Raw genomic sequence first — 13,692 nt, 5'->3', positions numbered from 1 at the left:
GCCCTCTACAACTGACACAGGCCCTCTGCAACTGACACAGGCCCTCTGCAACTGACACAGGCCCTCTGCAACTGACACAGGCTCTCTGCAACTGACACAGGCCCTCTACAACTGACACAGGCCCTCTACAACTGACACAGGCCTTCTACAAAAGACACAGGCCCTCTGCAACTGACACAGGCCCTCTACAACTGACACAGGCCCTCTACAACTGATACAGGCCCTCTGCAACTGACACAGGCCCTTTACAACTGACACAGGCACTCTACAACTGACACAGGCCCTCTGCAACTGACACAGGCCCTCTACAACTGACACAGGCCCTCTGCAACTGACACAGGCCCTCTGCAACTGACACAGGTCCTCTGCAACTGACACAGGCCCTCTACAACTGACACAGGCCCACTGCAACTGACACAGGCCCTCTGCAACTGACACAGGCCCTCTGCAACTGACACAGGCCCACTGCAACTGACACAGGTCCTCTGCAACTGACACAGGCCCTCTGCAACTGACACAGGCCCTCTGCAACTGACACAGGCCCTCTACAACTGACACAGGCCCACTGCAACTGACACAGGCCCTCTGCAACTGACACAGGCCCTCTGCAACTGACACAGGCCCACTGCAACTGACACAGGCCCTCTGCAACTGACACAGGCCCTCTACAACTGACACAGGTCCTCTGCAACTGACACAGGTCCTCTACAACTGACACAGGCCCTCTGCAACTGACACAGGTCCTCTGCAACTGACACAGGCCCTCTACAACTGACACAGGCCCTCTACAACTGACACAGGCTCTCTACAACTGACACAGGCTCTCTACAACTGACACAGGCCCTCTGCAACTGACACAGGCCCTCTGCAACTGACACAGGCCCTCTGCAAAAGACACAGGCCCTCTGCAACAGACACAGGCCCTCTGCAACAGACACAGGCTCTCTGCAACAGACACAGGCCCTCTGCAACTGACACATGCTCTCTGCAACTGACACAGGCCCTCTACAATTGACACAGGCCCTCTGCAACTGACACAGGCCCTCTGCAACTGACAAAGGCCCTCTGCAACTGACACAGGCCCTCTGCAACTGACACAGGCTCTCTGCAACTAACACGCGCTCTCTGCAACTGACACAGGCTCTCTGCAACTGACACAGGCCCTCTGCAACAGACACAGGCCCTCTGCAACAGACACAGGCCCTCTGCAACAGACACAGGCTCTCTGCAACAGACACAGGCCCTCTGCAACTGACACATGCTCTCTGCAACTGACACAGGCCCTCTACAACTGACACAGGCCCTCTACAACTGACACAGGCCCTCTGCAACTGACACAGGCCCTCTGCAACTGACACAGGCCCTCTGCAACTGACACAGGCCCTCTGCAACTGACACAGGCTCTCTGCAACTAACACGCGCTCTCTGCAACTGACACAGGCCCTCTGCAACTGACACATGCTCTCTGCAACTGACACAGGCCCTCTACAACTGACACAGGCCCTCTACAACTGACACAGGCCCTCTGCAACTGACACAGGCCCTCTGCAACTGACACAGGCCCTCTGCAACAGACACAGGCCCTCTGCAACAGACACAGGCCCTCTGCAACAGACACAGGCTCTCTGCAACAGATACAGGCCCTCTGCAACTGACACATGCTCTCTGCAACTGACACAGGCCCTCTACAACTGACACAGGCCCTCTACAACTGACACAGGCCCTCTGCAACTGACACTGGCCCTCTGCAACTGACACAGGCTCTCTGCAACTAACACGCGCTCTCTGCAACTGACACAAGCTCTCTGCAACTGATACAGGGCTTCTGCAACTAACACAGGCCCTTTGCAACTGGCACAGGCCCTTTGCAACTGGCACAGGCCCTCTGAAACTGACACAGACCCTCTGCAACTGACACAGGCTTTCTATATCTGACACAGGCTCTCTGAAACTGACAGAAACCCCCTGCAACTGAGACAGACCCCCCCTGCAGCTCACACAGGCCCTGTGCAACTGACACAGGCCCTCTACATTGACACAGGCCCTCTACAAGTGACATAGGTCCTTTGCAACCGACATAGGCCCTCTGCAACTCATAGAATCGTAGAGTTGGAAGGGACCTCCTGGGCCATCTGGTCCAACCCCCTGCTCAAAGCAGGATTCGCTAAATCATCCCAGACAGATGTCTGTCCAGCCTCTGTTTGAAGACTTCTATTGAAGGAGAACTCACCATCACCACCTCTCGTGGCAGCTTGTTCCACTCATTGATCACTCTAACTGTCAAAAAGTTTTTTCTTATATCTAATCTGTGTCTCCTCCCATTCAGTTTCATTCCATTGCTTCTCGTCGTTCCTGGTGCAAATGAGAATAAAGATGATCCTTCTACAATGTGACAGCCCTTGAGATATTTGTAGATGGCTATTAAGTCTCCTCTCAGTCTTCTCTTTAGCAAGCTAAACATTCCCAAATCCTGCAACCTTTCCTCATAAGACAGGGTTTGCAGACCGGTCACCATTCTGGTCGCTCTTTTCTGAACTTGCTCCAGTTTGTTGATGTCTTTTTTAAAATGTGGTGCCCAGAACTGGACACAGTATTCTAGATAAGGTCTGACCAAGGAGGAGTAGAGGGCAATAATGACTTCACATGATCTAGACTGTATGCTTCTGTTAATACATCCTAGAATTGCATTTGCCTTTTTTGCTGCTGCATCACACCGTTGACTCATGTTCAGTCTGTGATCTATTAGTATACCCAAGTCTTTTTCACATGTGCTGTTGCTTAGCCCTATTTCTCCCATTCTGTATATGCTTTTTTCATTTTTATTACCCAGATGTAGTACTTTGCATTTTTCTCTGTTAAAAACCATTCTGTTAGTTGCTGCCCACTGCTCCAGTTTATTTTTATCTTTTTGAATCTTCTCTCTCCCTTCTCTAGTATTAGCTATCCCTCCTAGCTTTGTGTCATCAGCAGATTTAATCAGCTTACTTTCAATTCCTTCATCTAAATCGTTGATAAAGATGTTGAACAATACAGGGCCCAGGACAGAGCCCTGTGGTACCCCACTTGAGACATTCTTCCAACTGGATGTGCAGCCATTTACGACCCCTCTTTAGGTCCGATCACTAAGCCAGTTATGAATCCACCTAACAGTTGCCTTGTCCATTCCATAATTAGTCATTTTTTCAATAAGGATTGTGTGAGATACTTTGTCAAATGCTTTGCTGAAGTCAAGATATACTATATCTACAGCATTTCCCTGATCCACCCAATCAGTGATTCTGTTATAGAAGAAAATTAAGGTAGTCTGACATGACTTATTAGTTACAAACCCATGCTGACTCTGTTTAATCATTTTTTCTTATCCAGGTACTTACATACATGTTGTTTAATAATTTGTTCAAAGATCTTTCCTGGTATAGAAGTCAAACTCACTGGCCTATAGCTGCATGGGTCCACCTTCTTCCCCTTTTTGAAGATAGGAACAACATTTGCTCTTCTCCAGTCTTCTGGGACTTCTCCTGTTCTCCAAGAATTTTCAAAGATTATGGAGAGGGGTTCAAAAATTTCTTCTGCTATCTCCTTCAGTACTCTGGGGTGTAATTCATCTGGACCTGGAGACTTGAATTCATTTAGGCTAGCTAAGTGTTTCCTCACTATATTTCTGCTTATAGATATCCTGGATTCTTCTATTCCCTTAATAGGACAGTGAAGAACTGTTGATGTTACATTTCCTTTCTGAGAGAAAACAGATGCAAAATAGGAATTTAAAAGTTTGGCCTTCTCAACATTCTGTTTTACCATTTCATCATTTTCATCCTGTAAAAATCCTATAGCATCTTTGACTTTTCTTTTACTTTTGACATATCCCCAAATTCCTTTATTATTGCTTTTGACGTCTCTTGCAAGCCTCAATACATTGTCAGCTTTAGATATTCTGATTTGTGCCCTGTAGGTTCTGCAGACAGCATTATATTCTTCTTTAGATATGCCACCCTCTTTCCATTTTATAAACATTTTTCTTCCTTTTTAGCATGTGCTTAAGTTCTGTGTTCATCCATCCTGGTTTCCATAAATGCTTCCTATTCTTCCCTCTTTTCGGAATTGGTAGCAATTGTGCTGTGAGAATTTCATTTTTCAAGATTTCCCATCCTTCCTGGACATTTTTGTCCTTAAGGATATCCAGCCATTGGATCGCTCCAATTCTCTTTCTGAATCCCTTAAAATCTGCCTTTCTGAAATCTAACCTTGACGTCTGAGTCTTCACAGGTCTTCCTCCTCTAGTTATCCAAAATTCTAAAATAGCATGGTCGCTACCTCCTAGGGTCCCAGCCACTTTTACCTCCTCAACCATTTCCTCCCTGTTTATAAGGATTAGATCCAAGGTAGCAGTTCCCCTTGTTTTCTCCCCTACCTTTTGGAAGATAAAGTTGTCAGCAAGAGAGGATAAGAATTTTCTTGACCTGTTAGTTTTGCCTGAGAGAGATTCCCAACAAATGTCTGGATAGTTGAAATCTCCCATGACAACTATGTCATATTTTTTGGAGAACTTGGCCATTTGATGCATAAAGAGTTCATCCATATCTTCAACTTGCACAGGCGGCCTGTAGTAAATGCCTACAATGGTGTTCTGTCCTTGTATTCTTACCCAAACAGGCCCTCTGCAACTGACGCAATCCCTGCAACTGACACAGGCCCTCTACAACTGACACAGGCCCTCTGCAACTGACACAGGCCCTCTGCAACTGACACAGGCCCTCTGCAACTGACACAGGCCCTCTACAACTGACTCAGGCCCTCTGCAACTGACTCAGGCCCTCTGCAACTGACAAAGGCCCTCTACGACTGACACAGGCCCTCTACGACTGATACAGGCCCTCTACGACTGACACAGGCCCTCTGCGACTGACACAGGCCCTCTGCGACTGACACAGGCCTTCTACGACTGACACAGGCCCTCTGCGACTGACACAGGCCCTCTGCGACTGACACAGGCCCTCTACGACTGACACAGGCCCTCTGCGACTGACACAGGCCCTCTGCGACTGACACAGGCCTTCTGCGACTGACACAGGCCTTCTGCGACTGACACAGGCCCTCTACGACTGACACAGGCCCTCTACGACTGACACAGGCCCTCTGCGACTGACACAGGCCCTCTGCGACTGACAAAGGCCCTCTACGACTGACACAGGCCCTCTGCGACTGACACAGGCCCTCTACGACTGACACAGGCCCTCTACGACTGACACAGGCCCTTTACTACTGACACAGGCCCTCTATGACTGACACAGGCCCTCTACGACTGACACAGGCCCTCTACGACTGACACAGGCCCTCTGCGACTGACACAGGCCCTCTGCAACAGACACAGGCCCTCTGCAACTGACACAGGCCCTCTACAACTGACACAGGCCCTCTGCAACTGACACAGGCCCTCTACAACAGACACAGGCCCTCTGCAACTGACACAGGCCCTCTACAACAGACACATGCTCTCTGCAACTGACACAGGCCCTCTGCAACTGACACAGGCCCTCTGCAACTGACACAGGCCCTCTGCAACTGACACAGGCCCTCTGCAACAGACACAGGCCCTCTGCAACTGACACAGGCCCTCTACAACTGACACATGCCCTCTGCAACTGACACAGGCCCTCTGCAACTGACACAGGCCCTCTGCAACAGACACAGGCCCTCTGCAACTGACACAGGCCCTCTACAACTGACACATGCCCTCTGCAACTGACACAGGCCCTCTACAACTGACACAGGCCCTCTGCAACTGACACAGGCCCTCTGCAACTGACACAGGCCCTCTACAACAGACACAGGCCCTCTGCAACAGACACAGGCCCTCTGCAACTGACACAGGCCCTCTACAACTGACACATGCTCTCTGCAACTGACACAGGCCCTCTGCAACTGACACAGGCCCTCTGCAACTGACACAGGCCCTCTGCAACTGACACAGGCCCTCTGCAACAGACACAGGCCCTCTGCAACTGACACAGGCCCTCTACAACTGACACATGCCCTCTGCAACTGACACAGGCCCTCTGCAACTGACACAGGCCCTCTGCAACAGACACAGGCCCTCTGCAACTGACACAGGCCCTCTACAACTGACACATGCCCTCTGCAACTGACACAGGCCCTCTACAACTGACACAGTCCCTCTGCAACTGACACAGGCCCTCTACAACAGACACAGGCCCTCTGCAACAGACACAGGCCCTCTGCAACTGACACAGGCCCTCTACAACTGACACAGGCCCTCTGCAACTGACACAGGCCCTCTGCAACTGACACAGGCCCTCTGCAACTGACACACAATGAAAAGAAGGTAAACCCTAAATAACCTCTATCACTCACATTCTCTGCCCATTTTCTCTAGGACACCAGGCTTTTATACTTTTACTGTTGCATCATTAGAATGACTCAGCACTACTCATAGCACCCAGCACACACACTGAATGCATTGCTGGAAATTAGCAGAAAATTAAAACCTAGACACTGAACATACAGTATGTCCATGTGAGGGCTGGAAGCACAAAACTCTCACAGGTCCTGTGGGAAGTCCGTGGTCTGGAAATGAATACAATGCAAAATCATAAGGGCAATGTGCCCAACATAATAATAGCAACAGCCTAAGTGGCAAGAGGGCGGCACGAGGCCACATTCACCCTCTTGCAAGAATTTTTTTTAGATGACTGAATTATAGCTGCATAGTCCTGCTTTAAAATCAGTAGACCTGGATCTCGAAATGTAATTTGACTTATACATCAGAGTCTGCGAGATCATGAGATTGGCCGAAGGAAGATTTATCGATCCCAGCTTAACAAATACACCGCAGGGTAAATTAGCGGTAATACATTGAGAACATCCTTGAGAATTGGTGCACAGAAAAAGAAAAAAGACAGTTATCAATGGAAACGGCTTACAAATTTGCTTTTCTCGCCTAAGTCTTTCTAGGAAAATTACAGTGGGAATTCCATTGGTTGCTATGGATTTTTGGATTATAATATTCTTTTTTTTTTTTATGAAGCAGTTTGCGGAAATGTCCCTCAAGGTGCACATCGGCACTGAAACCATAGTAACAATTGGCAATCAATTTTTTTTTAACTTGTCCAGTGCAATTTATACATAAAGAAAGTTATTATCTTGTCCTTTACGCTGGATCTACATATATGATATGTAATATATACGGTATGTAAGAAGAGTTCTCAGCGCTAATTGCAGTTATGCATTTTGGGAATAATGTAGATCCATTGATTCACGGAAACATTGTAGTCAATCAACACTAGCGGAAGGCTGGGGCTAGACAGAGACTTTGGTCAACTGCTATATCGCTGCGCAACGCAGGTGAACGGAGTTGCATTGCGACCCCTAGGGTACCACGACCACCATACGCAAGGTTTACAAAAACTCCAATTGGTTCTGAGTTTTTGCAATTTGCATTTTGTGTCCACGGTACATTAGGGGTCACTGCAATGTGGCAGCTGCACAGATCGATTTTTGGCCGAGAGTCCTGTGTTGCGGCCAAAGTTGCCGTATAACGCTAGACTAAAAGAAATAGCATTGCCGTCTTCATTTCACTGGTGAAGCATGGGGATATTCCAAAAAATAACTTTATATTAGATAAGAGTTTCTCCACTACCAGCGTCTCATTCTCCATCAGCAAGAGACGGGACCCCATGATAGGTGCGGATCCCAACCGTCTAAGGGCGCAGTCAGACAGCCGTATAAATCAGGCCAAGATTGGGACGCAATGCTCCGACCGGCCAGCGGCTCTCCTGACCTGACGTGACAACTGTAAAGAAATATATGATGCCGCCGGACAGTCCAAGCATTGCGTTGGTCCGATTTATTTTGCCCTAACAGTGAGGTATTATGTATCTACCGCTATAGTTAAAGAAAACTTTTATTTCTACCTATAGAAATTAAACAATAGAACTAAAGATGGTTATAATGTGTTTCCCCCCTAAAATTAAAAACAAGTTATTAGAAACCTTAAAGAAGTTTTCCAGGCTTGGGGTACAAGTCTGCAGTCACTTTATGTGACTGCAGACTTATGAATCCTCACGCACAGTACACACTGTTAGGATTCTCCAATGCAGAGAATAGGCGTGCATGTGACCACAAGTATGTGATTTGCAACATGCAGTCACATGCCAACTAGACATGCTCTTTTTGAGTGTACTGAGCGAGGTCGGATAAGTCTAGTCAGAAAGTGACCAGAAGTGTGCAAATTACATAGAATCATAGAATCATAGAGTTGGAAGGGACCTCCTGGGCCATCTGGTCCAACCCCCTGCTCAAAGCAGGATTCGCTAAATCATCCCAGTCAGATGTCTGTCCAGCCTCTGTTTGAAGACTTCCATTGAAGGAGAACTCACCACTTCTCGTGGCAGCCTGTTCCACTCATTGATCACTCTAACTGTCAAAAAGTTTTTTCTAATATCTAATCTGTGTCTCTTCCCATTCAGTTTCATCCCATTGCTTCTAGTCTTTCCTTGTGCAAATGAGAATAAAGTTGATCCTTCTACAATGTGACAGCCCATTAGATATTTGTAGACAGCTATTAAGTCTCCTCTCAGTCTTCTCTTTTGCAAACTAAACATTCCCAAATCCTGCAACCTTTCCTCATAAGACAGGGTTTGCAGACCGGTCACCATTCTGGTCGCTCTTTTCTGAACTTGCTCCAGTTTGTTGATGTCTTTTTTAAAATGTGGTGCCCAAAACTGGACACAATATTCCAGATGAGGTCTGACCAAAGAGGAGTAGAGGGAAATAATGACTTCACGTGATCTAGACTGTATGCTTCTGTTAATACATCCTAGAATTGCATTTGCCTTTTTTGCTGCTGCATCACACTGTTGACTCATATTCAGTCTGTGATCTATTAGTATACCCAAGTCTTTTTCACATGTGCTGTCACTTAGCCCTATTCCTCCCATTCTATATATGCTTTTTTCATTTTTATTGCCCAGATGTAGTACTTTGCATTTCTCCCTGTTAAAAACCATTCTGTTAGTTGCTGCCCACTTCTCCAGTTTATTTAAATCTTTTTGAATCCTCTCTCTCTCCTCTCTAGTATTAGCTATCCCTCCTAGCTTTGTGTCATCAGCAAATTTAATCAGTTTACCCTCAATTCCTTCATCTAAATCGTTGATAAAGATGTTGAACAATACAGGGCCCAGGACAGAGCCCTGTGGTACCCCACTTGAGACATTCTTCCAACTGGATGTGCAGCCATTTACGACCACTCTTTGGGTCCGATCACTAAGCCAGTTATGAATCCACCTAACAGTTGCCTTGTCCATTCCATACTTAGTCATTTTTTCAATAAGGATTGTATGAGAGACTTTGTCAAATGCTTTGCTGAAGTCAAGATATACTATATCTACAGCATTTCCTTGATCCACCCAATCAGTGATACCGTCATAGAAGGAAATTAAGTTAGTCTGACATGACTTATCAGTTACAAACCCATGCTGACTCTGTTTAATCACTTCATTCTTATCCAGGTATTGACATACATGTTGTTTAATAATTTGTTCAAAGATCTTTCCTGGTATAGAAGTCAGACTCACCGGCCTATAGTTGCCTGGGTCCACCTTCTTCCCCTTTTTGAAGATAGGAACAACATTTGCTCTTCTCCAGTCTTCTGGCACTTCTCCTGTTCTCCAAGAATTTTCAAAGATTATGGAGAGGGGTTCAAACATTTCTTCTGCTATCTCCTTCAGTACTCTGGGGTGTAATTCATCTGGACCTGGAGACTTGAATTCATTTAGGTTAGCTAAGTGTTTCCTCACTATCGTTCTGTTTATAGATATCCTGGATTCTTCTATTCCCTTAATAGGACAGTGAATAACAGTTGATGTTGCATTTCCTTTCTGAGAGAAAACAGATGCAAAATAGGAATTTAAAAGTTCAGCCTTCTCAACATCCTGTCTTACCATTTCATCATTTTCATCCTGTAAAAATACTATAGCATCTTTGACTTTTCTTTTACTTTTGAAATATCCCCAAAATCCTTTATTATTGCTTTTGACATCTCTTGCAAGCCTCAATTCATTGTCAGCTTTAGATATTCTGATTTGTGCCCTGCAGGTTCTGCAGACAGCATTATATTCTTCTTTAGATATGCCTCCCTCTTTCCATTTTATAAACATTTTTTTCTTCCTTTTTAGCATGTGCTTAAGTTCTGTGTTCATCCATCCTGGTTTCCTTAAATGCTTCCTATTCTTCCCTCTTTTCGGAATTGTTAACAACTGTGCATTGAGAATTTCATTTTTCAAGATTTCCCATCCTTCCTGGACATTTTTGTCTTTAAGGATATCCAGCCATTGGATCCCTCCAATTCTCTTTCTGAATCCCTTACTGAATACTTACAGTCACAAGACCTCCCGTGCGCGATGTGAATATTCACAAGTCTACAGTCACATATAGTGACTGAATACTTCATCCCCACGTCTGGACAATCTCTTTAAGGCCACGTCCACGCAGTCAGTATTTGGTCACTATTTTCAAAATTAGGAGTGCAACAATCAGAGGAAGAATATAATAGAAACCCGTCACCACTTCTGTATTTATCACCCACTTCCGGTTTTGGCTTACAAATACTGATGTAAAGTACTGACCAAATACTGAACGTGTGAACGTAACCTAACTCCTTTTTCCGTTGCTAGGAAAGCTGAGTAACAACCCTTGTAGGAGCCGTAAAGGAAAATCTTATAGAATGTCACTTAAAGGGATTGTTCACTTTGTCCCCAACATATTTGGTCCAAAAAACAAAAAGGATATAGGTGGAGAACCTGCCATACTTACAGTATATACCAGTAAGTGGCCCCAAATCTTGTCCCAAATATAAAGATGTAAAAAAAAAAAATACAATTTTAAAGATAAAGTGGATATCCCATTTTAACAAACAACAAATAGAACTATGAAAAGGTTGTAGGTTGTGTATAGAGGTTGCATGAGGAGGTATTATTTCAGCCAGAGAAGTCTACAAGGTTCTGCTCTTCTTCTGTATGCCCATGATTTCATATTGTGGCACATGGATCACACACGGCTCCATAGTCCGGAGCTGCAGGGATTCCTGTGCATCGGCTCTGTTTTATGTGTCTTTTACCATTCAAAATCTTGCAAACATAGTTTATGAATGTGCTTTAGTGTACAGTCATGAATCAACCTGGGATTCTAGAAACACCAAGTGACGTCCGTGGTTCCGTTTTTCTTGTGCTCAGTTTTTTTTTTTATATTCATTGTGGGTGGATACGAGATCCGATCGGAATCACTCAGGATTGTGGTTTCGTTATACCATGAAAAAAAAACATTTATTTTTTTCTGTAATGTCAATTAAGGACTCTAGAAATTAAAGACTGCGATATTCCACTAATGAAGCAGCTGAATTAATGAATCGCTGAGTCTAATGCTTAGAGACTCTCCGTGGCGTTAGAAAGCAATAGTGAAGGGTCTGAAATATTAATCGCACACAGACTGCGTTGCTGAATGACACTTTTGGCACATTGTCCAACTTTACACCACCTCTTAGATAGTTTACTCTTACACCAATTTTTTTAAAATATTGGTGCCATTTAGGCCATGCCTCTTTAAGCTAAGCCACCCCCTCAAATAAAGCCAGGCCCTCCTTTTGCGTGAGCACATAATAAAAAAGGTCTAAATTCGACAATGCATATAAAAAAAAGCATCAAAGGGTATGTGCACCTTTGATGCTTTTTTTATATGCATTGTCAAATTTAGACCTTTTTTATTATGTGCTCACGCGAAAGGAGGGCCTGGCTTTATTTGAGGGGGTGGCTTAGCTTAAAGAGGCATGGCCTAAATGGCACCAATATTCTGTTGCGGATTCTGTTGCGGATTTTTCTACGTGGATTTTGCTAATGACCTGCGTTTTACCTGCGGATTTCCTGCAGTTTTTGTGCGGATTTCCCCTGCCTTTTTACACCTGTGGATTTCTCTAATGGAAGAGGTGTAAAAACGCTGTGGATTTCGCACAAAGAATTGACAAATCTGTGTGGAAAAATCCGCAGCATGTGCACAGCGGTTTTTGTTTCACATTGATTAGAATGGCACTGTACACCGCGGGAGAATCCGCAACGTGTGTACAGACCCAAAGAGTTGAGATGTGCTCACTCTACTAAATTTGTACTTGTGTTTTATAAAAATCATGCACACAATTTGAAAATTGAAGAAAACATTTCAATAAGACTCGAAATAAAGGCCTCTATACACAGTAGATTAAAGTTGGCCGAATCCATCACGCTTGATGTGTCTCATCCATGACAAATGAAGGAGAAAATAAGGATCGGGTAGATTTATTTCAAATGCCCCATCACTATTATCCTCCACACTTCGCTCCTGATAGAGGACACAAAGCCTAGTTGCCACGTAGAGTGATCATGTGAATGGGGGGAGGCGGGAGGGATGCAGAGAGATTCACTGAAAAGAGGTTCTCAAAATTCTGTTGTAGCTCCCGTTAGGATGTGGCAATCTGAACCAAAAAATCACGCTACCTACCTTGGCCAATCTGTAATCGATGGCATTGCATACGATGCCGGACATTATCCGCCGGACACATTTTGACATACGCATACAATTTTGCCCTTTTTGCAGCTCTTTGACATGTAGAAAAAGATCTCCCAGACTACTCCTGTGCTAGGCGTCCCAGAGTATTTGTAGGCGGCAGGTCCAGATGATGTTGCACGTCATTGATTGCTTCCTGCAACATTTTCGGACAGCCACTGCCATGAGGACGATCCAGTCATTTCAGATTAACACTCTTTGAGAATATGTCACCAGCACCATATTTCTTCCAAAATTCACTCTGACATCGCTTAAACAGATTGGTGACCCAATATGTTTCCACCAAGAAGACGCACGGACATCTCAACACTGCACACCAACATACTGATGAAAAGTCAAGTCAATAAATGAAAGGTATTGGGGTATGCACCCGTAAGTCACAAACGGAGGTTAAACATCGCAACAGCTGTCTGGCGCCTCCCTCATCACTTTGACACGGGGGCATCCTGGCTTGTTCGAAGCTCTATATACCAAGGAGCACGTTGCGCGTTTCGTTTAGATTGTTTTGCCATGGCAGGATTTATTATTAGAGTTGAGCAAATTTTTCAAAATTTGGTTCCGATGACGATCGGCTTCGAATATTGTTTTTGCAATATTCCCCGAACACAGCCGAACGTCATTGGAGACAATGGGAGTAGAATTTACCAAATATGTTCGGAACCGATCATCAAACATAAATTTGGCACGGATAGGGTACCAATATGGCACGAATATGGAAAATTCAGTCCGATTCTGAACATATTCACACAACTCTACTTATTATAGCATTCGAGTGAATCTCCTTGTATTTGTTGACCAAATGAGCATTTCTCAAACTGACCTCTTAGATGTTTGAATTACAGAAAAACTTCCTTCTAGTTCGTTGTTATATACAATCACAGCAAGCCGGTTCTCTGCTCGGGTTCGGAATCTTCATCAGGCGGTGAGACATATACAAAAAGGAAAAAAAAAAGGAATGATGATCTTGATACCTTTGTGTATATGTCACACTGCCTGATGAAGATTCCAGTCCGGAACGGAAAAATGGAATAAAAAAGAAGTTTGAACCAGACTTTGTTCCACCATTTATTTCGACCCTAGAAG

General features: G+C 45.0%; 1 protein-coding gene across 1 annotated transcript in view; it reads left to right on the top strand.

The window, feature by feature from the left end:
* Positions 1–13,692, top strand: part of PYGM (glycogen phosphorylase, muscle associated) — a 75,034-nt gene that overhangs the window by 14,161 nt on the left and 47,181 nt on the right. The gene's annotated exons all lie outside the window — the stretch shown is intronic.

This window comes from Dendrobates tinctorius, unplaced genomic scaffold (genome assembly GCF_039654945.1).
Source record: "Dendrobates tinctorius isolate UK_male_01 unplaced genomic scaffold, ASM3965494v1 ptg000059l, whole genome shotgun sequence".
In the NCBI taxonomy this organism is placed as follows: Eukaryota; Metazoa; Chordata; class Amphibia; order Anura; family Dendrobatidae; genus Dendrobates; species Dendrobates tinctorius.
The sequence above is the reverse complement of the archived record's forward strand: the minus strand, read 5'-3'. Positions and strand labels throughout refer to the sequence as shown.